At 46.3% G+C, this 21,386-nt stretch overlaps 14 non-coding genes across 14 annotated transcripts; all 14 read right to left on the reverse strand.

Annotated features, from left to right (window-relative positions):
- Positions 1 to 422: 422 nt before the first annotated feature.
- Positions 423 to 613, reverse strand: LOC142282657 (U2 spliceosomal RNA). Its single transcript, XR_012744519.1, has one exon. It is a non-coding gene; the product is annotated as a U2 spliceosomal RNA (small nuclear RNA).
- Positions 614 to 2,000: 1,387 nt separating this feature from the next.
- LOC142282665 (U2 spliceosomal RNA) lies at positions 2,001 to 2,192 on the reverse strand. Its single transcript, XR_012744527.1, has one exon. It is a non-coding gene; the product is annotated as a U2 spliceosomal RNA (small nuclear RNA).
- Positions 2,193 to 3,579: 1,387 nt separating this feature from the next.
- LOC142282667 (U2 spliceosomal RNA) lies at positions 3,580 to 3,770 on the reverse strand. The gene has a single exon (XR_012744529.1). It is a non-coding gene; the product is annotated as a U2 spliceosomal RNA (small nuclear RNA).
- Positions 3,771 to 5,157: 1,387 nt separating this feature from the next.
- Positions 5,158 to 5,348, reverse strand: LOC142282668 (U2 spliceosomal RNA). Its single transcript, XR_012744530.1, has one exon. It is a non-coding gene; the product is annotated as a U2 spliceosomal RNA (small nuclear RNA).
- A 1,387-nt stretch (positions 5,349 to 6,735) lies between these two features.
- On the reverse strand, positions 6,736 to 6,926 carry LOC142282669 (U2 spliceosomal RNA). The gene has a single exon (XR_012744531.1). It is a non-coding gene; the product is annotated as a U2 spliceosomal RNA (small nuclear RNA).
- Positions 6,927 to 8,313: 1,387 nt separating this feature from the next.
- On the reverse strand, positions 8,314 to 8,504 carry LOC142282670 (U2 spliceosomal RNA). Its single transcript, XR_012744532.1, has one exon. It is a non-coding gene; the product is annotated as a U2 spliceosomal RNA (small nuclear RNA).
- Positions 8,505 to 9,891: 1,387 nt separating this feature from the next.
- On the reverse strand, positions 9,892 to 10,082 carry LOC142282658 (U2 spliceosomal RNA). Its single transcript, XR_012744520.1, has one exon. It is a non-coding gene; the product is annotated as a U2 spliceosomal RNA (small nuclear RNA).
- A 1,387-nt stretch (positions 10,083 to 11,469) lies between these two features.
- LOC142282659 (U2 spliceosomal RNA) lies at positions 11,470 to 11,660 on the reverse strand. The gene has a single exon (XR_012744521.1). It is a non-coding gene; the product is annotated as a U2 spliceosomal RNA (small nuclear RNA).
- A 1,387-nt stretch (positions 11,661 to 13,047) lies between these two features.
- LOC142282660 (U2 spliceosomal RNA) lies at positions 13,048 to 13,238 on the reverse strand. Its single transcript, XR_012744522.1, has one exon. It is a non-coding gene; the product is annotated as a U2 spliceosomal RNA (small nuclear RNA).
- Positions 13,239 to 14,625: 1,387 nt separating this feature from the next.
- On the reverse strand, positions 14,626 to 14,816 carry LOC142282661 (U2 spliceosomal RNA). The gene has a single exon (XR_012744523.1). It is a non-coding gene; the product is annotated as a U2 spliceosomal RNA (small nuclear RNA).
- A 1,387-nt stretch (positions 14,817 to 16,203) lies between these two features.
- On the reverse strand, positions 16,204 to 16,394 carry LOC142282662 (U2 spliceosomal RNA). Its single transcript, XR_012744524.1, has one exon. It is a non-coding gene; the product is annotated as a U2 spliceosomal RNA (small nuclear RNA).
- A 1,387-nt stretch (positions 16,395 to 17,781) lies between these two features.
- LOC142282663 (U2 spliceosomal RNA) lies at positions 17,782 to 17,972 on the reverse strand. The gene has a single exon (XR_012744525.1). It is a non-coding gene; the product is annotated as a U2 spliceosomal RNA (small nuclear RNA).
- Positions 17,973 to 19,359: 1,387 nt separating this feature from the next.
- LOC142282664 (U2 spliceosomal RNA) lies at positions 19,360 to 19,550 on the reverse strand. The gene has a single exon (XR_012744526.1). It is a non-coding gene; the product is annotated as a U2 spliceosomal RNA (small nuclear RNA).
- A 1,387-nt stretch (positions 19,551 to 20,937) lies between these two features.
- On the reverse strand, positions 20,938 to 21,129 carry LOC142282666 (U2 spliceosomal RNA). The gene has a single exon (XR_012744528.1). It is a non-coding gene; the product is annotated as a U2 spliceosomal RNA (small nuclear RNA).
- Between the last annotated feature and the right edge of the window lie 257 nt (positions 21,130 to 21,386).

The raw sequence follows: 21,386 nt of genomic DNA on the forward strand, positions 1-21,386 counted from the left end.
AAGAAAACCCCAAAAACCAATGCATGATAGGAATAAACAGGTAACTTTCTTTGGAGTGGAAGCGGAGAGATCGCACCAGATGCCAATTCTAGATGTTATCACACCTGTGGTCACTGCAGCAGCAGGTGAATCCACTTTGTCCAAAAGGGATCTATTCCATTCAATTGCAAATGATCTAGATAAGACAGAGAACTGCAGCACGGGGACATAGCCGAGTTGGTCAGGTTGAGTGGTGATGAGTTTGCTATTTGGATGAATAAAGAAAGTCAAAAGTGTGAAAGATAAAAAACAAAAGGAGGAAGTGTGAAAAGTGAATGGGCCAAATTGAGGTGCATATGAAGACGTATGCTTTCTTCCAATTCATTAAATCGGGCTAATATGAATCAGGTGAATTGAGTTCTGCTTTTGGAAACTGGGTTAAGAAGGGGTGCACCGTTCCTGGAGGTACTGCAATACCAGGTCAATGCGTGGAGTGGACAGAGCAAGCTCTTTTTCCATCTCCCTGTTCTAAAAATCCATTTAATATATGGTCCCCAGATAGGGGACGTATCAGATATTAAACTGATAAGAACAGATACTACACTTGATCTTAGCCAAAAGGCCGAGAAGCGATAACCAGAATTGGTTTGGGCCTCGAGTGGCACCCTGGCCTATGCCGGACACATCTTAGGGAGAGAGAGCGAGAGGGAGACAAACCCACGCCTACACAAGACATTTTGTCACCCAAGCCAACCCTTGAAAAGGCTGCTTTGCAGAGCCAAAACAAGAAGAATGGTGCGTTTTGCAGCCGCCGCCCACTGCAATGAATCTGAATAACTCCTCCTTTAGGGCGCAAGCAACTCCCCTCCCCCTTGCAGTCTTTCCAATTCACGATACAAAAAGACGGACAGGACAGGTTGCCTGACTTTCCGTCACTGCCACCCTTTGCCATCCTTACCCGTAGAAAGCCCTTTCATCATCCCCAAACCCTAATCTTTTCCCTTTCCTTCCCAGCCCCCAAACCCTGCCCTCTGTACCTTTCTCACCACCCGCTTCCCTTCTCCTGTCATCCCCCTACCACCCGGGAAAAAAAGAGATTGCCCCCTCCTTCCACTAGCCCACCCTCCCACCCAAAGAACAACTTCTTCTGCGCAGCTTGTTTTCTAGGCAGCAGCGCTATTGTGATGTCATCGGGGGGCATTGTGACAAGCCGCCAGTGTTCCGTCTCTTCATGTTGTGCACAGTTCAAACGGAAAATACATCAACAGGCAGACTACAGAAAAGCTTACTATCAAAGGTTAGAGGGGGGCTTTCTCAGAGGGCTTTTTACAGTTTTTCTATTCCCAATTAGCCGTTTAAGTGTACTTATTGAAAGTAGTAATTCTTTCATAGGCCGCCCTTTCTTAGTATTTGACGTTCCTTATATTGCGGTATGAGGCTTCGCAGTAGGTTGCAAACATTCATCACCCATGACTGTCCCCAATTGAGCTCAGAAGCTCAATGTCTATCATGACCTCTCTTTTAGAATGTCCAAGAGCAAGCAAACTATTCCTCCAGGAGAGGGCGCCAACAGACTACTAAAGAGATCATCATTACTCAAAGAAAACCCCAAAAACCAATGCATGATAGGAATAAACAGGTAACTTTCTTTGGAGTGGAAGCGGAGAGATCGCACCAGATGCCAATTCTAGATGTTATCACACCTGTGGTCACTGCAGCAGCAGGTGAATCCACTTTGTCCAAAAGGGATCTATTCCATTCAATTGCAAATGATCTAGATAAGACAGAGAACTGCAGCACGGGGACATAGCCGAGTTGGTCAGGTTGAGTGGTGATGAGTTTGCTATTTGGATGAATAAAGAAAGTCAAAAGTGTGAAAGATAAAAAACAAAAGGAGGAAGTGTGAAAAGTGAATGGGCCAAATTGAGGTGCATATGAAGACGTATGCTTTCTTCCAATTCATTAAATCGGGCTAATATGAATCAGGTGAATTGAGTTCTGCTTTTGGAAACTGGGTTAAGAAGGGGTGCACCGTTCCTGGCAGGTACTGCAATACCAGGTCAATGCGTGGAGTGGACAGAGCAAGCTCTTTTTCCATCTCCCTGTTCTAAAAATCCATTTAATATATGGTCCCCAGATAGGGGACGTATCAGATATTAAACTGATAAGAACAGATACTACACTTGATCTTAGCCAAAAGGCCGAGAAGCGATAACCAGAATTGGTTTGGGCCTCGAGTGGCACCCTGGCCTATGCCGGACACATCTTAGGGAGAGAGAGCGAGAGGGAGACAAACCCACGCCTACACAAGACATTTTGTCACCCAAGCCAACCCTTGAAAAGGCTGCTTTGCAGAGCCAAAACAAGAAGAATGGTGCGTTTTGCAGCCGCCGCCCACTGCAATGAATCTGAATAACTCCTCCTTTAGGGCGCAAGCAACTCCCCTCCCCCTTGCAGTCTTTCCAATTCACGATACAAAAAGACGGACAGGACAGGTTGCCTGACTTTCCGTCACTGCCACCCTTTGCCATCCTTACCCGTAGAAAGCCCTTTCATCATCCCCAAACCCTAATCTTTTCCCTTTCCTTCCCAGCCCCCAAACCCTGCCCTCTGTACCTTTCTCACCACCCGCTTCCCTTCTCCTGTCATCCCCCTACCACCCGGGAAAAAAAGAGATTGCCCCCTCCTTCCACTAGCCCACCCTCCCACCCAAAGAACAACTTCTTCTGCGCAGCTTGTTTTCTAGGCAGCAGCGCTATTGTGATGTCATCGGGGGGCATTGTGACAAGCCGCCAGTGTTCCGTCTCTTCATGTTGTGCACAGTTCAAACGGAAAATACATCAACAGGCAGACTACAGAAAAGCTTACTATCAAAGGTTAGAGGGGGGCTTTCTCAGAGGGCTTTTTACAGTTTTTCTATTCCCAATTAGCCGTTTAAGTGTACTTATTGAAAGTAGTAATTCTTTCATAGGCCGCCCTTTCTTAGTATTTGACGTTCCTTATATTGCGGTATGAGGCTTCGCAGTAGGTTGCAAACATTCATCACCCATGACTGTCCCCAATTGAGCTCAGAAGCTCAATGTCTATCATGACCTCTCTTTTAGAATGTCCAAGAGCAAGCAAACTATTCCTCCAGGAGAGGGCGCCAACAGACTACTAAAGAGATCATCATTACTCAAAGAAAACCCCAAAAACCAATGCATGATAGGAATAAACAGGTAACTTTCTTTGGAGTGGAAGCGGAGAGATCGCACCAGATGCCAATTCTAGATGTTATCACACCTGTGGTCACTGCAGCAGCAGGTGAATCCACTTTGTCCAAAAGGGATCTATTCCATTCAATTGCAAATGATCTAGATAAGACAGAGAACTGCAGCACGGGGACATAGCCGAGTTGGTCAGGTTGAGTGGTGATGAGTTTGCTATTTGGATGAATAAAGAAAGTCAAAAGTGTGAAAGATAAAAAACAAAAGGAGGAAGTGTGAAAAGTGAATGGGCCAAATTGAGGTGCATATGAAGACGTATGCTTTCTTCCAATTCATTAAATCGGGCTAATATGAATCAGGTGAATTGAGTTCTGCTTTTGGAAACTGGGTTAAGAAGGGGTGCACCGTTCCTGGAGGTACTGCAATACCAGGTCAATGCGTGGAGTGGACAGAGCAAGCTCTTTTTCCATCTCCCTGTTCTAAAAATCCATTTAATATATGGTCCCCAGATAGGGGACGTATCAGATATTAAACTGATAAGAACAGATACTACACTTGATCTTAGCCAAAAGGCCGAGAAGCGATAACCAGAATTGGTTTGGGCCTCGAGTGGCACCCTGGCCTATGCCGGACACATCTTAGGGAGAGAGAGCGAGAGGGAGACAAACCCACGCCTACACAAGACATTTTGTCACCCAAGCCAACCCTTGAAAAGGCTGCTTTGCAGAGCCAAAACAAGAAGAATGGTGCGTTTTGCAGCCGCCGCCCACTGCAATGAATCTGAATAACTCCTCCTTTAGGGCGCAAGCAACTCCCCTCCCCCTTGCAGTCTTTCCAATTCACGATACAAAAAGACGGACAGGACAGGTTGCCTGACTTTCCGTCACTGCCACCCTTTGCCATCCTTACCCGTAGAAAGCCCTTTCATCATCCCCAAACCCTAATCTTTTCCCTTTCCTTCCCAGCCCCCAAACCCTGCCCTCTGTACCTTTCTCACCACCCGCTTCCCTTCTCCTGTCATCCCCCTACCACCCGGGAAAAAAAGAGATTGCCCCCTCCTTCCACTAGCCCACCCTCCCACCCAAAGAACAACTTCTTCTGCGCAGCTTGTTTTCTAGGCAGCAGCGCTATTGTGATGTCATCGGGGGGCATTGTGACAAGCCGCCAGTGTTCCGTCTCTTCATGTTGTGCACAGTTCAAACGGAAAATACATCAACAGGCAGACTACAGAAAAGCTTACTATCAAAGGTTAGAGGGGGGCTTTCTCAGAGGGCTTTTTACAGTTTTTCTATTCCCAATTAGCCGTTTAAGTGTACTTATTGAAAGTAGTAATTCTTTCATAGGCCGCCCTTTCTTAGTATTTGACGTTCCTTATATTGCGGTATGAGGCTTCGCAGTAGGTTGCAAACATTCATCACCCATGACTGTCCCCAATTGAGCTCAGAAGCTCAATGTCTATCATGACCTCTCTTTTAGAATGTCCAAGAGCAAGCAAACTATTCCTCCAGGAGAGGGCGCCAACAGACTACTAAAGAGATCATCATTACTCAAAGAAAACCCCAAAAACCAATGCATGATAGGAATAAACAGGTAACTTTCTTTGGAGTGGAAGCGGAGAGATCGCACCAGATGCCAATTCTAGATGTTATCACACCTGTGGTCACTGCAGCAGCAGGTGAATCCACTTTGTCCAAAAGGGATCTATTCCATTCAATTGCAAATGATCTAGATAAGACAGAGAACTGCAGCACGGGGACATAGCCGAGTTGGTCAGGTTGAGTGGTGATGAGTTTGCTATTTGGATGAATAAAGAAAGTCAAAAGTGTGAAAGATAAAAAACAAAAGGAGGAAGTGTGAAAAGTGAATGGGCCAAATTGAGGTGCATATGAAGACGTATGCTTTCTTCCAATTCATTAAATCGGGCTAATATGAATCAGGTGAATTGAGTTCTGCTTTTGGAAACTGGGTTAAGAAGGGGTGCACCGTTCCTGGAGGTACTGCAATACCAGGTCAATGCGTGGAGTGGACAGAGCAAGCTCTTTTTCCATCTCCCTGTTCTAAAAATCCATTTAATATATGGTCCCCAGATAGGGGACGTATCAGATATTAAACTGATAAGAACAGATACTACACTTGATCTTAGCCAAAAGGCCGAGAAGCGATAACCAGAATTGGTTTGGGCCTCGAGTGGCACCCTGGCCTATGCCGGACACATCTTAGGGAGAGAGAGCGAGAGGGAGACAAACCCACGCCTACACAAGACATTTTGTCACCCAAGCCAACCCTTGAAAAGGCTGCTTTGCAGAGCCAAAACAAGAAGAATGGTGCGTTTTGCAGCCGCCGCCCACTGCAATGAATCTGAATAACTCCTCCTTTAGGGCGCAAGCAACTCCCCTCCCCCTTGCAGTCTTTCCAATTCACGATACAAAAAGACGGACAGGACAGGTTGCCTGACTTTCCGTCACTGCCACCCTTTGCCATCCTTACCCGTAGAAAGCCCTTTCATCATCCCCAAACCCTAATCTTTTCCCTTTCCTTCCCAGCCCCCAAACCCTGCCCTCTGTACCTTTCTCACCACCCGCTTCCCTTCTCCTGTCATCCCCCTACCACCCGGGAAAAAAAGAGATTGCCCCCTCCTTCCACTAGCCCACCCTCCCACCCAAAGAACAACTTCTTCTGCGCAGCTTGTTTTCTAGGCAGCAGCGCTATTGTGATGTCATCGGGGGGCATTGTGACAAGCCGCCAGTGTTCCGTCTCTTCATGTTGTGCACAGTTCAAACGGAAAATACATCAACAGGCAGACTACAGAAAAGCTTACTATCAAAGGTTAGAGGGGGGCTTTCTCAGAGGGCTTTTTACAGTTTTTCTATTCCCAATTAGCCGTTTAAGTGTACTTATTGAAAGTAGTAATTCTTTCATAGGCCGCCCTTTCTTAGTATTTGACGTTCCTTATATTGCGGTATGAGGCTTCGCAGTAGGTTGCAAACATTCATCACCCATGACTGTCCCCAATTGAGCTCAGAAGCTCAATGTCTATCATGACCTCTCTTTTAGAATGTCCAAGAGCAAGCAAACTATTCCTCCAGGAGAGGGCGCCAACAGACTACTAAAGAGATCATCATTACTCAAAGAAAACCCCAAAAACCAATGCATGATAGGAATAAACAGGTAACTTTCTTTGGAGTGGAAGCGGAGAGATCGCACCAGATGCCAATTCTAGATGTTATCACACCTGTGGTCACTGCAGCAGCAGGTGAATCCACTTTGTCCAAAAGGGATCTATTCCATTCAATTGCAAATGATCTAGATAAGACAGAGAACTGCAGCACGGGGACATAGCCGAGTTGGTCAGGTTGAGTGGTGATGAGTTTGCTATTTGGATGAATAAAGAAAGTCAAAAGTGTGAAAGATAAAAAACAAAAGGAGGAAGTGTGAAAAGTGAATGGGCCAAATTGAGGTGCATATGAAGACGTATGCTTTCTTCCAATTCATTAAATCGGGCTAATATGAATCAGGTGAATTGAGTTCTGCTTTTGGAAACTGGGTTAAGAAGGGGTGCACCGTTCCTGGAGGTACTGCAATACCAGGTCAATGCGTGGAGTGGACAGAGCAAGCTCTTTTTCCATCTCCCTGTTCTAAAAATCCATTTAATATATGGTCCCCAGATAGGGGACGTATCAGATATTAAACTGATAAGAACAGATACTACACTTGATCTTAGCCAAAAGGCCGAGAAGCGATAACCAGAATTGGTTTGGGCCTCGAGTGGCACCCTGGCCTATGCCGGACACATCTTAGGGAGAGAGAGCGAGAGGGAGACAAACCCACGCCTACACAAGACATTTTGTCACCCAAGCCAACCCTTGAAAAGGCTGCTTTGCAGAGCCAAAACAAGAAGAATGGTGCGTTTTGCAGCCGCCGCCCACTGCAATGAATCTGAATAACTCCTCCTTTAGGGCGCAAGCAACTCCCCTCCCCCTTGCAGTCTTTCCAATTCACGATACAAAAAGACGGACAGGACAGGTTGCCTGACTTTCCGTCACTGCCACCCTTTGCCATCCTTACCCGTAGAAAGCCCTTTCATCATCCCCAAACCCTAATCTTTTCCCTTTCCTTCCCAGCCCCCAAACCCTGCCCTCTGTACCTTTCTCACCACCCGCTTCCCTTCTCCTGTCATCCCCCTACCACCCGGGAAAAAAAGAGATTGCCCCCTCCTTCCACTAGCCCACCCTCCCACCCAAAGAACAACTTCTTCTGCGCAGCTTGTTTTCTAGGCAGCAGCGCTATTGTGATGTCATCGGGGGGCATTGTGACAAGCCGCCAGTGTTCCGTCTCTTCATGTTGTGCACAGTTCAAACGGAAAATACATCAACAGGCAGACTACAGAAAAGCTTACTATCAAAGGTTAGAGGGGGGCTTTCTCAGAGGGCTTTTTACAGTTTTTCTATTCCCAATTAGCCGTTTAAGTGTACTTATTGAAAGTAGTAATTCTTTCATAGGCCGCCCTTTCTTAGTATTTGACGTTCCTTATATTGCGGTATGAGGCTTCGCAGTAGGTTGCAAACATTCATCACCCATGACTGTCCCCAATTGAGCTCAGAAGCTCAATGTCTATCATGACCTCTCTTTTAGAATGTCCAAGAGCAAGCAAACTATTCCTCCAGGAGAGGGCGCCAACAGACTACTAAAGAGATCATCATTACTCAAAGAAAACCCCAAAAACCAATGCATGATAGGAATAAACAGGTAACTTTCTTTGGAGTGGAAGCGGAGAGATCGCACCAGATGCCAATTCTAGATGTTATCACACCTGTGGTCACTGCAGCAGCAGGTGAATCCACTTTGTCCAAAAGGGATCTATTCCATTCAATTGCAAATGATCTAGATAAGACAGAGAACTGCAGCACGGGGACATAGCCGAGTTGGTCAGGTTGAGTGGTGATGAGTTTGCTATTTGGATGAATAAAGAAAGTCAAAAGTGTGAAAGATAAAAAACAAAAGGAGGAAGTGTGAAAAGTGAATGGGCCAAATTGAGGTGCATATGAAGACGTATGCTTTCTTCCAATTCATTAAATCGGGCTAATATGAATCAGGTGAATTGAGTTCTGCTTTTGGAAACTGGGTTAAGAAGGGGTGCACCGTTCCTGGAGGTACTGCAATACCAGGTCAATGCGTGGAGTGGACAGAGCAAGCTCTTTTTCCATCTCCCTGTTCTAAAAATCCATTTAATATATGGTCCCCAGATAGGGGACGTATCAGATATTAAACTGATAAGAACAGATACTACACTTGATCTTAGCCAAAAGGCCGAGAAGCGATAACCAGAATTGGTTTGGGCCTCGAGTGGCACCCTGGCCTATGCCGGACACATCTTAGGGAGAGAGAGCGAGAGGGAGACAAACCCACGCCTACACAAGACATTTTGTCACCCAAGCCAACCCTTGAAAAGGCTGCTTTGCAGAGCCAAAACAAGAAGAATGGTGCGTTTTGCAGCCGCCGCCCACTGCAATGAATCTGAATAACTCCTCCTTTAGGGCGCAAGCAACTCCCCTCCCCCTTGCAGTCTTTCCAATTCACGATACAAAAAGACGGACAGGACAGGTTGCCTGACTTTCCGTCACTGCCACCCTTTGCCATCCTTACCCGTAGAAAGCCCTTTCATCATCCCCAAACCCTAATCTTTTCCCTTTCCTTCCCAGCCCCCAAACCCTGCCCTCTGTACCTTTCTCACCACCCGCTTCCCTTCTCCTGTCATCCCCCTACCACCCGGGAAAAAAAGAGATTGCCCCCTCCTTCCACTAGCCCACCCTCCCACCCAAAGAACAACTTCTTCTGCGCAGCTTGTTTTCTAGGCAGCAGCGCTATTGTGATGTCATCGGGGGGCATTGTGACAAGCCGCCAGTGTTCCGTCTCTTCATGTTGTGCACAGTTCAAACGGAAAATACATCAACAGGCAGACTACAGAAAAGCTTACTATCAAAGGTTAGAGGGGGGCTTTCTCAGAGGGCTTTTTACAGTTTTTCTATTCCCAATTAGCCGTTTAAGTGTACTTATTGAAAGTAGTAATTCTTTCATAGGCCGCCCTTTCTTAGTATTTGACGTTCCTTATATTGCGGTATGAGGCTTCGCAGTAGGTTGCAAACATTCATCACCCATGACTGTCCCCAATTGAGCTCAGAAGCTCAATGTCTATCATGACCTCTCTTTTAGAATGTCCAAGAGCAAGCAAACTATTCCTCCAGGAGAGGGCGCCAACAGACTACTAAAGAGATCATCATTACTCAAAGAAAACCCCAAAAACCAATGCATGATAGGAATAAACAGGTAACTTTCTTTGGAGTGGAAGCGGAGAGATCGCACCAGATGCCAATTCTAGATGTTATCACACCTGTGGTCACTGCAGCAGCAGGTGAATCCACTTTGTCCAAAAGGGATCTATTCCATTCAATTGCAAATGATCTAGATAAGACAGAGAACTGCAGCACGGGGACATAGCCGAGTTGGTCAGGTTGAGTGGTGATGAGTTTGCTATTTGGATGAATAAAGAAAGTCAAAAGTGTGAAAGATAAAAAACAAAAGGAGGAAGTGTGAAAAGTGAATGGGCCAAATTGAGGTGCATATGAAGACGTATGCTTTCTTCCAATTCATTAAATCGGGCTAATATGAATCAGGTGAATTGAGTTCTGCTTTTGGAAACTGGGTTAAGAAGGGGTGCACCGTTCCTGGAGGTACTGCAATACCAGGTCAATGCGTGGAGTGGACAGAGCAAGCTCTTTTTCCATCTCCCTGTTCTAAAAATCCATTTAATATATGGTCCCCAGATAGGGGACGTATCAGATATTAAACTGATAAGAACAGATACTACACTTGATCTTAGCCAAAAGGCCGAGAAGCGATAACCAGAATTGGTTTGGGCCTCGAGTGGCACCCTGGCCTATGCCGGACACATCTTAGGGAGAGAGAGCGAGAGGGAGACAAACCCACGCCTACACAAGACATTTTGTCACCCAAGCCAACCCTTGAAAAGGCTGCTTTGCAGAGCCAAAACAAGAAGAATGGTGCGTTTTGCAGCCGCCGCCCACTGCAATGAATCTGAATAACTCCTCCTTTAGGGCGCAAGCAACTCCCCTCCCCCTTGCAGTCTTTCCAATTCACGATACAAAAAGACGGACAGGACAGGTTGCCTGACTTTCCGTCACTGCCACCCTTTGCCATCCTTACCCGTAGAAAGCCCTTTCATCATCCCCAAACCCTAATCTTTTCCCTTTCCTTCCCAGCCCCCAAACCCTGCCCTCTGTACCTTTCTCACCACCCGCTTCCCTTCTCCTGTCATCCCCCTACCACCCGGGAAAAAAAGAGATTGCCCCCTCCTTCCACTAGCCCACCCTCCCACCCAAAGAACAACTTCTTCTGCGCAGCTTGTTTTCTAGGCAGCAGCGCTATTGTGATGTCATCGGGGGGCATTGTGACAAGCCGCCAGTGTTCCGTCTCTTCATGTTGTGCACAGTTCAAACGGAAAATACATCAACAGGCAGACTACAGAAAAGCTTACTATCAAAGGTTAGAGGGGGGCTTTCTCAGAGGGCTTTTTACAGTTTTTCTATTCCCAATTAGCCGTTTAAGTGTACTTATTGAAAGTAGTAATTCTTTCATAGGCCGCCCTTTCTTAGTATTTGACGTTCCTTATATTGCGGTATGAGGCTTCGCAGTAGGTTGCAAACATTCATCACCCATGACTGTCCCCAATTGAGCTCAGAAGCTCAATGTCTATCATGACCTCTCTTTTAGAATGTCCAAGAGCAAGCAAACTATTCCTCCAGGAGAGGGCGCCAACAGACTACTAAAGAGATCATCATTACTCAAAGAAAACCCCAAAAACCAATGCATGATAGGAATAAACAGGTAACTTTCTTTGGAGTGGAAGCGGAGAGATCGCACCAGATGCCAATTCTAGATGTTATCACACCTGTGGTCACTGCAGCAGCAGGTGAATCCACTTTGTCCAAAAGGGATCTATTCCATTCAATTGCAAATGATCTAGATAAGACAGAGAACTGCAGCACGGGGACATAGCCGAGTTGGTCAGGTTGAGTGGTGATGAGTTTGCTATTTGGATGAATAAAGAAAGTCAAAAGTGTGAAAGATAAAAAACAAAAGGAGGAAGTGTGAAAAGTGAATGGGCCAAATTGAGGTGCATATGAAGACGTATGCTTTCTTCCAATTCATTAAATCGGGCTAATATGAATCAGGTGAATTGAGTTCTGCTTTTGGAAACTGGGTTAAGAAGGGGTGCACCGTTCCTGGAGGTACTGCAATACCAGGTCAATGCGTGGAGTGGACAGAGCAAGCTCTTTTTCCATCTCCCTGTTCTAAAAATCCATTTAATATATGGTCCCCAGATAGGGGACGTATCAGATATTAAACTGATAAGAACAGATACTACACTTGATCTTAGCCAAAAGGCCGAGAAGCGATAACCAGAATTGGTTTGGGCCTCGAGTGGCACCCTGGCCTATGCCGGACACATCTTAGGGAGAGAGAGCGAGAGGGAGACAAACCCACGCCTACACAAGACATTTTGTCACCCAAGCCAACCCTTGAAAAGGCTGCTTTGCAGAGCCAAAACAAGAAGAATGGTGCGTTTTGCAGCCGCCGCCCACTGCAATGAATCTGAATAACTCCTCCTTTAGGGCGCAAGCAACTCCCCTCCCCCTTGCAGTCTTTCCAATTCACGATACAAAAAGACGGACAGGACAGGTTGCCTGACTTTCCGTCACTGCCACCCTTTGCCATCCTTACCCGTAGAAAGCCCTTTCATCATCCCCAAACCCTAATCTTTTCCCTTTCCTTCCCAGCCCCCAAACCCTGCCCTCTGTACCTTTCTCACCACCCGCTTCCCTTCTCCTGTCATCCCCCTACCACCCGGGAAAAAAAGAGATTGCCCCCTCCTTCCACTAGCCCACCCTCCCACCCAAAGAACAACTTCTTCTGCGCAGCTTGTTTTCTAGGCAGCAGCGCTATTGTGATGTCATCGGGGGGCATTGTGACAAGCCGCCAGTGTTCCGTCTCTTCATGTTGTGCACAGTTCAAACGGAAAATACATCAACAGGCAGACTACAGAAAAGCTTACTATCAAAGGTTAGAGGGGGGCTTTCTCAGAGGGCTTTTTACAGTTTTTCTATTCCCAATTAGCCGTTTAAGTGTACTTATTGAAAGTAGTAATTCTTTCATAGGCCGCCCTTTCTTAGTATTTGACGTTCCTTATATTGCGGTATGAGGCTTCGCAGTAGGTTGCAAACATTCATCACCCATGACTGTCCCCAATTGAGCTCAGAAGCTCAATGTCTATCATGACCTCTCTTTTAGAATGTCCAAGAGCAAGCAAACTATTCCTCCAGGAGAGGGCGCCAACAGACTACTAAAGAGATCATCATTACTCAAAGAAAACCCCAAAAACCAATGCATGATAGGAATAAACAGGTAACTTTCTTTGGAGTGGAAGCGGAGAGATCGCACCAGATGCCAATTCTAGATGTTATCACACCTGTGGTCACTGCAGCAGCAGGTGAATCCACTTTGTCCAAAAGGGATCTATTCCATTCAATTGCAAATGATCTAGATAAGACAGAGAACTGCAGCACGGGGACATAGCCGAGTTGGTCAGGTTGAGTGGTGATGAGTTTGCTATTTGGATGAATAAAGAAAGTCAAAAGTGTGAAAGATAAAAAACAAAAGGAGGAAGTGTGAAAAGTGAATGGGCCAAATTGAGGTGCATATGAAGACGTATGCTTTCTTCCAATTCATTAAATCGGGCTAATATGAATCAGGTGAATTGAGTTCTGCTTTTGGAAACTGGGTTAAGAAGGGGTGCACCGTTCCTGGAGGTACTGCAATACCAGGTCAATGCGTGGAGTGGACAGAGCAAGCTCTTTTTCCATCTCCCTGTTCTAAAAATCCATTTAATATATGGTCCCCAGATAGGGGACGTATCAGATATTAAACTGATAAGAACAGATACTACACTTGATCTTAGCCAAAAGGCCGAGAAGCGATAACCAGAATTGGTTTGGGCCTCGAGTGGCACCCTGGCCTATGCCGGACACATCTTAGGGAGAGAGAGCGAGAGGGAGACAAACCCACGCCTACACAAGACATTTTGTCACCCAAGCCAACCCTTGAAAAGGCTGCTTTGCAGAGCCAAAACAAGAAGAATGGTGCGTTTTGCAGCCGCCGCCCACTGCAATGAATCTGAATAACTCCTCCTTTAGGGCGCAAGCAACTCCCCTCCCCCTTGCAGTCTTTCCAATTCACGATACAAAAAGACGGACAGGACAGGTTGCCTGACTTTCCGTCACTGCCACCCTTTGCCATCCTTACCCGTAGAAAGCCCTTTCATCATCCCCAAACCCTAATCTTTTCCCTTTCCTTCCCAGCCCCCAAACCCTGCCCTCTGTACCTTTCTCACCACCCGCTTCCCTTCTCCTGTCATCCCCCTACCACCCGGGAAAAAAAGAGATTGCCCCCTCCTTCCACTAGCCCACCCTCCCACCCAAAGAACAACTTCTTCTGCGCAGCTTGTTTTCTAGGCAGCAGCGCTATTGTGATGTCATCGGGGGGCATTGTGACAAGCCGCCAGTGTTCCGTCTCTTCATGTTGTGCACAGTTCAAACGGAAAATACATCAACAGGCAGACTACAGAAAAGCTTACTATCAAAGGTTAGAGGGGGGCTTTCTCAGAGGGCTTTTTACAGTTTTTCTATTCCCAATTAGCCGTTTAAGTGTACTTATTGAAAGTAGTAATTCTTTCATAGGCCGCCCTTTCTTAGTATTTGACGTTCCTTATATTGCGGTATGAGGCTTCGCAGTAGGTTGCAAACATTCATCACCCATGACTGTCCCCAATTGAGCTCAGAAGCTCAATGTCTATCATGACCTCTCTTTTAGAATGTCCAAGAGCAAGCAAACTATTCCTCCAGGAGAGGGCGCCAACAGACTACTAAAGAGATCATCATTACTCAAAGAAAACCCCAAAAACCAATGCATGATAGGAATAAACAGGTAACTTTCTTTGGAGTGGAAGCGGAGAGATCGCACCAGATGCCAATTCTAGATGTTATCACACCTGTGGTCACTGCAGCAGCAGGTGAATCCACTTTGTCCAAAAGGGATCTATTCCATTCAATTGCAAATGATCTAGATAAGACAGAGAACTGCAGCACGGGGACATAGCCGAGTTGGTCAGGTTGAGTGGTGATGAGTTTGCTATTTGGATGAATAAAGAAAGTCAAAAGTGTGAAAGATAAAAAACAAAAGGAGGAAGTGTGAAAAGTGAATGGGCCAAATTGAGGTGCATATGAAGACGTATGCTTTCTTCCAATTCATTAAATCGGGCTAATATGAATCAGGTGAATTGAGTTCTGCTTTTGGAAACTGGGTTAAGAAGGGGTGCACCGTTCCTGGAGGTACTGCAATACCAGGTCAATGCGTGGAGTGGACAGAGCAAGCTCTTTTTCCATCTCCCTGTTCTAAAAATCCATTTAATATATGGTCCCCAGATAGGGGACGTATCAGATATTAAACTGATAAGAACAGATACTACACTTGATCTTAGCCAAAAGGCCGAGAAGCGATAACCAGAATTGGTTTGGGCCTCGAGTGGCACCCTGGCCTATGCCGGACACATCTTAGGGAGAGAGAGCGAGAGGGAGACAAACCCACGCCTACACAAGACATTTTGTCACCCAAGCCAACCCTTGAAAAGGCTGCTTTGCAGAGCCAAAACAAGAAGAATGGTGCGTTTTGCAGCCGCCGCCCACTGCAATGAATCTGAATAACTCCTCCTTTAGGGCGCAAGCAACTCCCCTCCCCCTTGCAGTCTTTCCAATTCACGATACAAAAAGACGGACAGGACAGGTTGCCTGACTTTCCGTCACTGCCACCCTTTGCCATCCTTACCCGTAGAAAGCCCTTTCATCATCCCCAAACCCTAATCTTTTCCCTTTCCTTCCCAGCCCCCAAACCCTGCCCTCTGTACCTTTCTCACCACCCGCTTCCCTTCTCCTGTCATCCCCCTACCACCCGGGAAAAAAAGAGATTGCCCCCTCCTTCCACTAGCCCACCCTCCCACCCAAAGAACAACTTCTTCTGCGCAGCTTGTTTTCTAGGCAGCAGCGCTATTGTGATGTCATCGGGGGGCATTGTGACAAGCCGCCAGTGTTCCGTCTCTTCATGTTGTGCACAGTTCAAACGGAAAATACATCAACAGGCAGACTACAGAAAAGCTTACTATCAAAGGTTAGAGGGGGGCTTTCTCAGAGGGCTTTTTACAGTTTTTCTATTCCCAATTAGCCGTTTAAGTGTACTTATTGAAAGTAGTAATTCTTTCATAGGCCGCCCTTTCTTAGTATTTGACGTTCCTTATATTGCGGTATGAGGCTTCGCAGTAGGTTGCAAACATTCATCACCCATGACTGTCCCCAATTGAGCTCAGAAGCTCAATGTCTATCATGACCTCTCTTTTAGAATGTCCAAGAGCAAGCAAACTATTCCTCCAGGAGAGGGCGCCAACAGACTACTAAAGAGATCATCATTACTCAAAGAAAACCCCAAAAACCAATGCATGATAGGAATAAACAGGTAACTTTCTTTGGAGTGGAAGCGGAGAGATCGCACCAGATGCCAATTCTAGATGTTATCACACCTGTGGTCACTGCAGCAGCAGGTGAATCCACTTTGTCCAAAAGGGATCTATTCCATTCAATTGCAAATGATCTAGATAAGACAGAGAACTGCAGCACGGGGACATAGCCGAGTTGGTCAGGTTGAGTGGTGATGAGTTTGCTATTTGGATGAATAAAGAAAGTCAAAAGTGTGAAAGATAAAAAACAAAAGGAGGAAGTGTGAAAAGTGAATGGGCCAAATTGAGGTGCATATGAAGACGTATGCTTTCTTCCAATTCATTAAATCGGGCTAATATGAATCAGGTGAATTGAGTTCTGCTTTTGGAAACTGGGTTAAGAAGGGGTGCACCGTTCCTGGAGGTACTGCAATACCAGGTCAATGCGTGGAGTGGACAGAGCAAGCTCTTTTTCCATCTCCCTGTTCTAAAAATCCATTTAATATATGGTCCCCAGATAGGGGACGTATCAGATATTAAACTGATAAGAACAGATACTACACTTGATCTTAGCCAAAAGGCCGAGAAGCGATAACCAGAATTGGTTTGGGCCTCGAGTGGCACCCTGGCCTATGCCGGACACATCTTAGGGAGAGAGAGCGAGAGGGAGACAAACCCACGCCTACACAAGACATTTTGTCACCCAAGCCAACCCTTGAAAAGGCTGCTTTGCAGAGCCAAAACAAGAAGAATGGTGCGTTTTGCAGCCGCCGCCCACTGCAATGAATCTGAATAACTCCTCCTTTAGGGCGCAAGCAACTCCCCTCCCCCTTGCAGTCTTTCCAATTCACGATACAAAAAGACGGACAGGACAGGTTGCCTGACTTTCCGTCACTGCCACCCTTTGCCATCCTTACCCGTAGAAAGCCCTTTCATCATCCCCAAACCCTAATCTTTTCCCTTTCCTTCCCAGCCCCCAAACCCTGCCCTCTGTACCTTTCTCACCACCCGCTTCCCTTCTCCTGTCATCCCCCTACCACCCGGGAAAAAAAGAGATTGCCCCCTCCTTCCACTAGCCCACCCTCCCACCCAAAGAACAACTTCTTCTGCGCAGCTTGTTTTCTAGGCAGCAGCGCTATTGTGATGTCATCGGGGGGCATTGTGACAAGCCGCCAGTGTTCCGTCTCTTCATGTTGTGCACAGTTCAAACGGAAAATACATCAACAGGCAGACTACAGAAAAGCTTACTATCAAAGGTTAGAGGGGGGCTTTCTCAGAGGGCTTTTTACAGTTTTTCTATTCCCAATTAGCCGTTTAAGTGTACTTATTGAAAGTAGTAATTCTTTCATAGGCCGCCCTTTCTTAGTATTTGACGTTCCTTATATTGCGGTATGAGGCTTCGCAGTAGGTTGCAAACATTCATCACCCATGACTGTCCCCAATTGAGCTCAGAAGCTCAATGTCTATCATGACCTCTCTTTTAGAATGTCCAAGAGCAAGCAAACTATTCCTCCAGGAGAGGGCGCCAACAGACTACTAAAGAGATCATCATTACTCAAAGAAAACCCCAAAAACCAATGCATGATAGGAATAAACAGGTAACTTTCTTTGGAGTGGAAGCGGAGAGATCGCACCAGATGCCAATTCTAGATGTTATCACACCTGTGGTCACTGCAGCAGCAGGTGAATCCACTTTGTCCAAAAGGGATCTATTCCATTCAATTGCAAATGATCTAGATAAGACAGAGAACTGCAGCACGGGGACATAGCCGAGTTGGTCAGGTTGAGTGGTGATGAGTTTGCTATTTGGATGAATAAAGAAAGTCAAAAGTGTGAAAGATAAAAAACAAAAGGAGGAAGTGTGAAAAGTGAATGGGCCAAATTGAGGTGCATATGAAGACGTATGCTTTCTTCCAATTCATTAAATCGGGCTAATATGAATCAGGTGAATTGAGTTCTGCTTTTGGAAACTGGGTTAAGAAGGGGTGCACCGTTCCTGGAGGTACTGCAATACCAGGTCAATGCGTGGAGTGGACAGAGCAAGCTCTTTTTCCATCTCCCTGTTCTAAAAATCCATTTAATATATGGTCCCCAGATAGGGGACGTATCAGATATTAAACTGATAAGAACAGATACTACACTTGATCTTAGCCAAAAGGCCGAGAAGCGATAACCAGAATTGGTTTGGGCCTCGAGTGGCACCCTGGCCTATGCCGGACACATCTTAGGGAGAGAGAGCGAGAGGGAGACAAACCCACGCCTACACAAGACATTTTGTCACCCAAGCCAACCCTTGAAAAGGCTGCTTTGCAGAGCCAAAACAAGAAGAATGGTGCGTTTTGCAGCCGCCGCCCACTGCAATGAATCTGAATAACTCCTCCTTTAGGGCGCAAGCAACTCCCCTCCCCCTTGCAGTCTTTCCAATTCACGATACAAAAAGACGGACAGGACAGGTTGCCTGACTTTCCGTCACTGCCACCCTTTGCCATCCTTACCCGTAGAAAGCCCTTTCATCATCCCCAAACCCTAATCTTTTCCCTTTCCTTCCCAGCCCCCAAACCCTGCCCTCTGTACCTTTCTCACCACCCGCTTCCCTTCTCCTGTCATCCCCCTACCACCCGGGAAAAAAAGAGATTGCCCCCTCCTTCCACTAGCCCACCCTCCCACCCAAAGAACAACTTCTTCTGCGCAGCTTGTTTTCTAGGCAGCAGCGCTATTGTGATGTCATCGGGGGGCATTGTGACAAGCCGCCAGTGTTCCGTCTCTTCATGTTGTGCACAGTTCAAACGGAAAATACATCAACAGGCAGACTACAGAAAAGCTTACTATCAAAGGTTAGAGGGGGGCTTTCTCAGAGGGCTTTTTACAGTTTTTCTATTCCCAATTAGCCGTTTAAGTGTACTTATTGAAAGTAGTAATTCTTTCATAGGCCGCCCTTTCTTAGTATTTGACGTTCCTTATATTGCGGTATGAGGCTTCGCAGTAGGTTGCAAACATTCATCACCCATGACTGTCCCCAATTGAGCTCAGAAGCTCAATGTCTATCATGACCTCTCTTTTAGAATGTCCAAGAGCAAGCAAACTATTCCTCCAGGAGAGGGCGCCAACAGACTACTAAAGAGATCATCATTACTCAAAGAAAACCCCAAAAACCAATGCATGATAGGAATAAACAGGTAACTTTCTTTGGAGTGGAAGCGGAGAGATCGCACCAGATGCCAATTCTAGATGTTATCACACCTGTGGTCACTGCAGCAGCAGGTGAATCCACTTTGTCCAAAAGGGATCTATTCCATTCAATTGCAAATGATCTAGATAAGACAGAGAACTGCAGCACGGGGACATAGCCGAGTTGGTCAGGTTGAGTGGTGATGAGTTTGCTATTTGGATGAATAAAGAAAGTCAAAAGTGTGAAAGATAAAAAACAAAAGGAGGAAGTGTGAAAAGTGAATGGGCCAAATTGAGGTGCATATGAAGACGTATGCTTTCTTCCAATTCATTAAATCGGGCTAATATGAATCAGGTGAATTGAGTTCTGCTTTTGGAAACTGGGTTAAGAAGGGGTGCACCGTTCCTGGAGGTACTGCAATACCAGGTCAATGCGTGGAGTGGACAGAGCAAGCTCTTTTTCCATCTCCCTGTTCTAAAAATCCATTTAATATATGGTCCCCAGATAGGGGACGTATCAGATATTAAACTGATAAGAACAGATACTACACTTGATCTTAGCCAAAAGGCCGAGAAGCGATAACCAGAATTGGTTTGGGCCTCGAGTGGCACCCTGGCCTATGCCGGACACATCTTAGGGAGAGAGAGCGAGAGGGAGACAAACCCACGCCTACACAAGACATTTTGTCACCCAAGCCAACCCTTGAAAAGGCTGCTTTGCAGAGCCAAAACAAGAAGAATGGTGCGTTTTGCAGCCGCCGCCCACTGCAATGAATCTGAATAACTCCTCCTTTAGGGCGCAAGCAACTCCCCTCCCCCTTGCAGTCTTTCCAATTCACGATACAAAAAGACGGACAGGACAGGTTGCCTGACTTTCCGTCACTGCCACCCTTTGCCATCCTTACCCGTAGAAAGCCCTTTCATCATCCCCAAACCCTAATCTTTTCCCTTTCCTTCCCAGCCCCCAAACCCTGCCCTCTGTACCTTTCTCACCACCCGCTTCCCTTCTCCTGTCATCCCCCTACCACCCGGGAAAAAAAGAGATTGCCCCCTCCTTCCACTAGCCCACCCTCCCACCCAAAGAACAACTTCTTCTGCGCAGCTTGTTTTCTAGGCAGCAGCGCTATTGTGATGTCATCGGGGGGCATTGTGACAAGCCGCCAGTGTTCCGTCTCTTCATGTTGTGCACAGTTCAAACGGAAAATACATCAACAGGCAGACTACAGAAAAGCTTACTATCAAAGGTTAGAGGGGGGCTTTCTCAGAGGGCTTTTTACAGTTTTTCTATTCCCAATTAGCCGTTTAAGTGTACTTATTGAAAGTAGTAATTCTTTCATAGGCCGCCCTTTCTTAGTATTTGACGTTCCTTATATTGCGGTATGAGGCTTCGCAGTAGGTTGCAAACATTCATCACCCATGACTGTCCCCAATTGAGCTCAGAAGCTCAATGTCTATCATGACCTCTCTTTTAGAATGTCCAAGAGCAAGCAAACTATTCCTCCAGGAGAGGGCGCCAACAGACTACTAAAGAGATCATCATTACTCAAAGAAAACCCCAAAAACCAATGCATGATAGGAATAAACAGGTAACTTTCTTTGGAGTGGAAGCGGAGAGATCGCACCAGATGCCAATTCTAGATGTTATCACACCTGTGGTCACTGCAGCAGCAGGTGAATCCACTTTGTCCAAAAGGGATCTATTCCATTCAATTGCAAATGATCTAGATAAGACAGAGAACTGCAGCACGGGGACATAGCCGAGTTGGTCAGGTTGAGTGGTGATGAGTTTGCTATTTGGATGAATAAAGAAAGTCAAAAGTGTGAAAGATAAAAAACAAAAGGAGGAAGTGTGAAAAGTGAATGGGCCAAATTGAGGTGCATATGAAGACGTATGCTTTCTTCCAATTCATTAAATCGGGCTAATATGAATCAGGTGAATTGAGTTCTGCTTTTGGAAACTGGGTTAAGAAGGGGTGCTACCGTTCCTGGAGGTACTGCAATACCAGGTCAATGCGTGGAGTGGACAGAGCAAGCTCTTTTTCCATCTCCCTGTTCTAAAAATCCATTTAATATATGGTCCCCAGATAGGGGACGTATCAGATATTAAACTGATAAGAACAGATACTACACTTGATCTTAGCCAAAAGGCCGAGAAGCGATAACCAGAATTGGTTTGGGCCTCGAGTGGCACCCTGGCCTATGCCGGACACATCTTAGGGAGAGAGAGCGAGAGGGAGACAAACCCACGCCTACACAAGACATTTTGTCACCCAAGCCAACCCTTGAAAAGGCTGCTTTGCAGAGCCAAAACAAGAAGAATGGTGCGTTTTGCAGCCGCCGCCCACTGCAATGAATCTGAATAACTCCTCCTTTAGGGCGCAAGCAACTCCCCTCCCCCTTGCAGTCTTTCCAATTCA

Source organism: Anomaloglossus baeobatrachus, unplaced genomic scaffold (assembly GCF_048569485.1).
Source record: "Anomaloglossus baeobatrachus isolate aAnoBae1 unplaced genomic scaffold, aAnoBae1.hap1 Scaffold_5173, whole genome shotgun sequence".
NCBI classification, from domain to species: Eukaryota; Metazoa; Chordata; class Amphibia; order Anura; family Aromobatidae; genus Anomaloglossus; species Anomaloglossus baeobatrachus.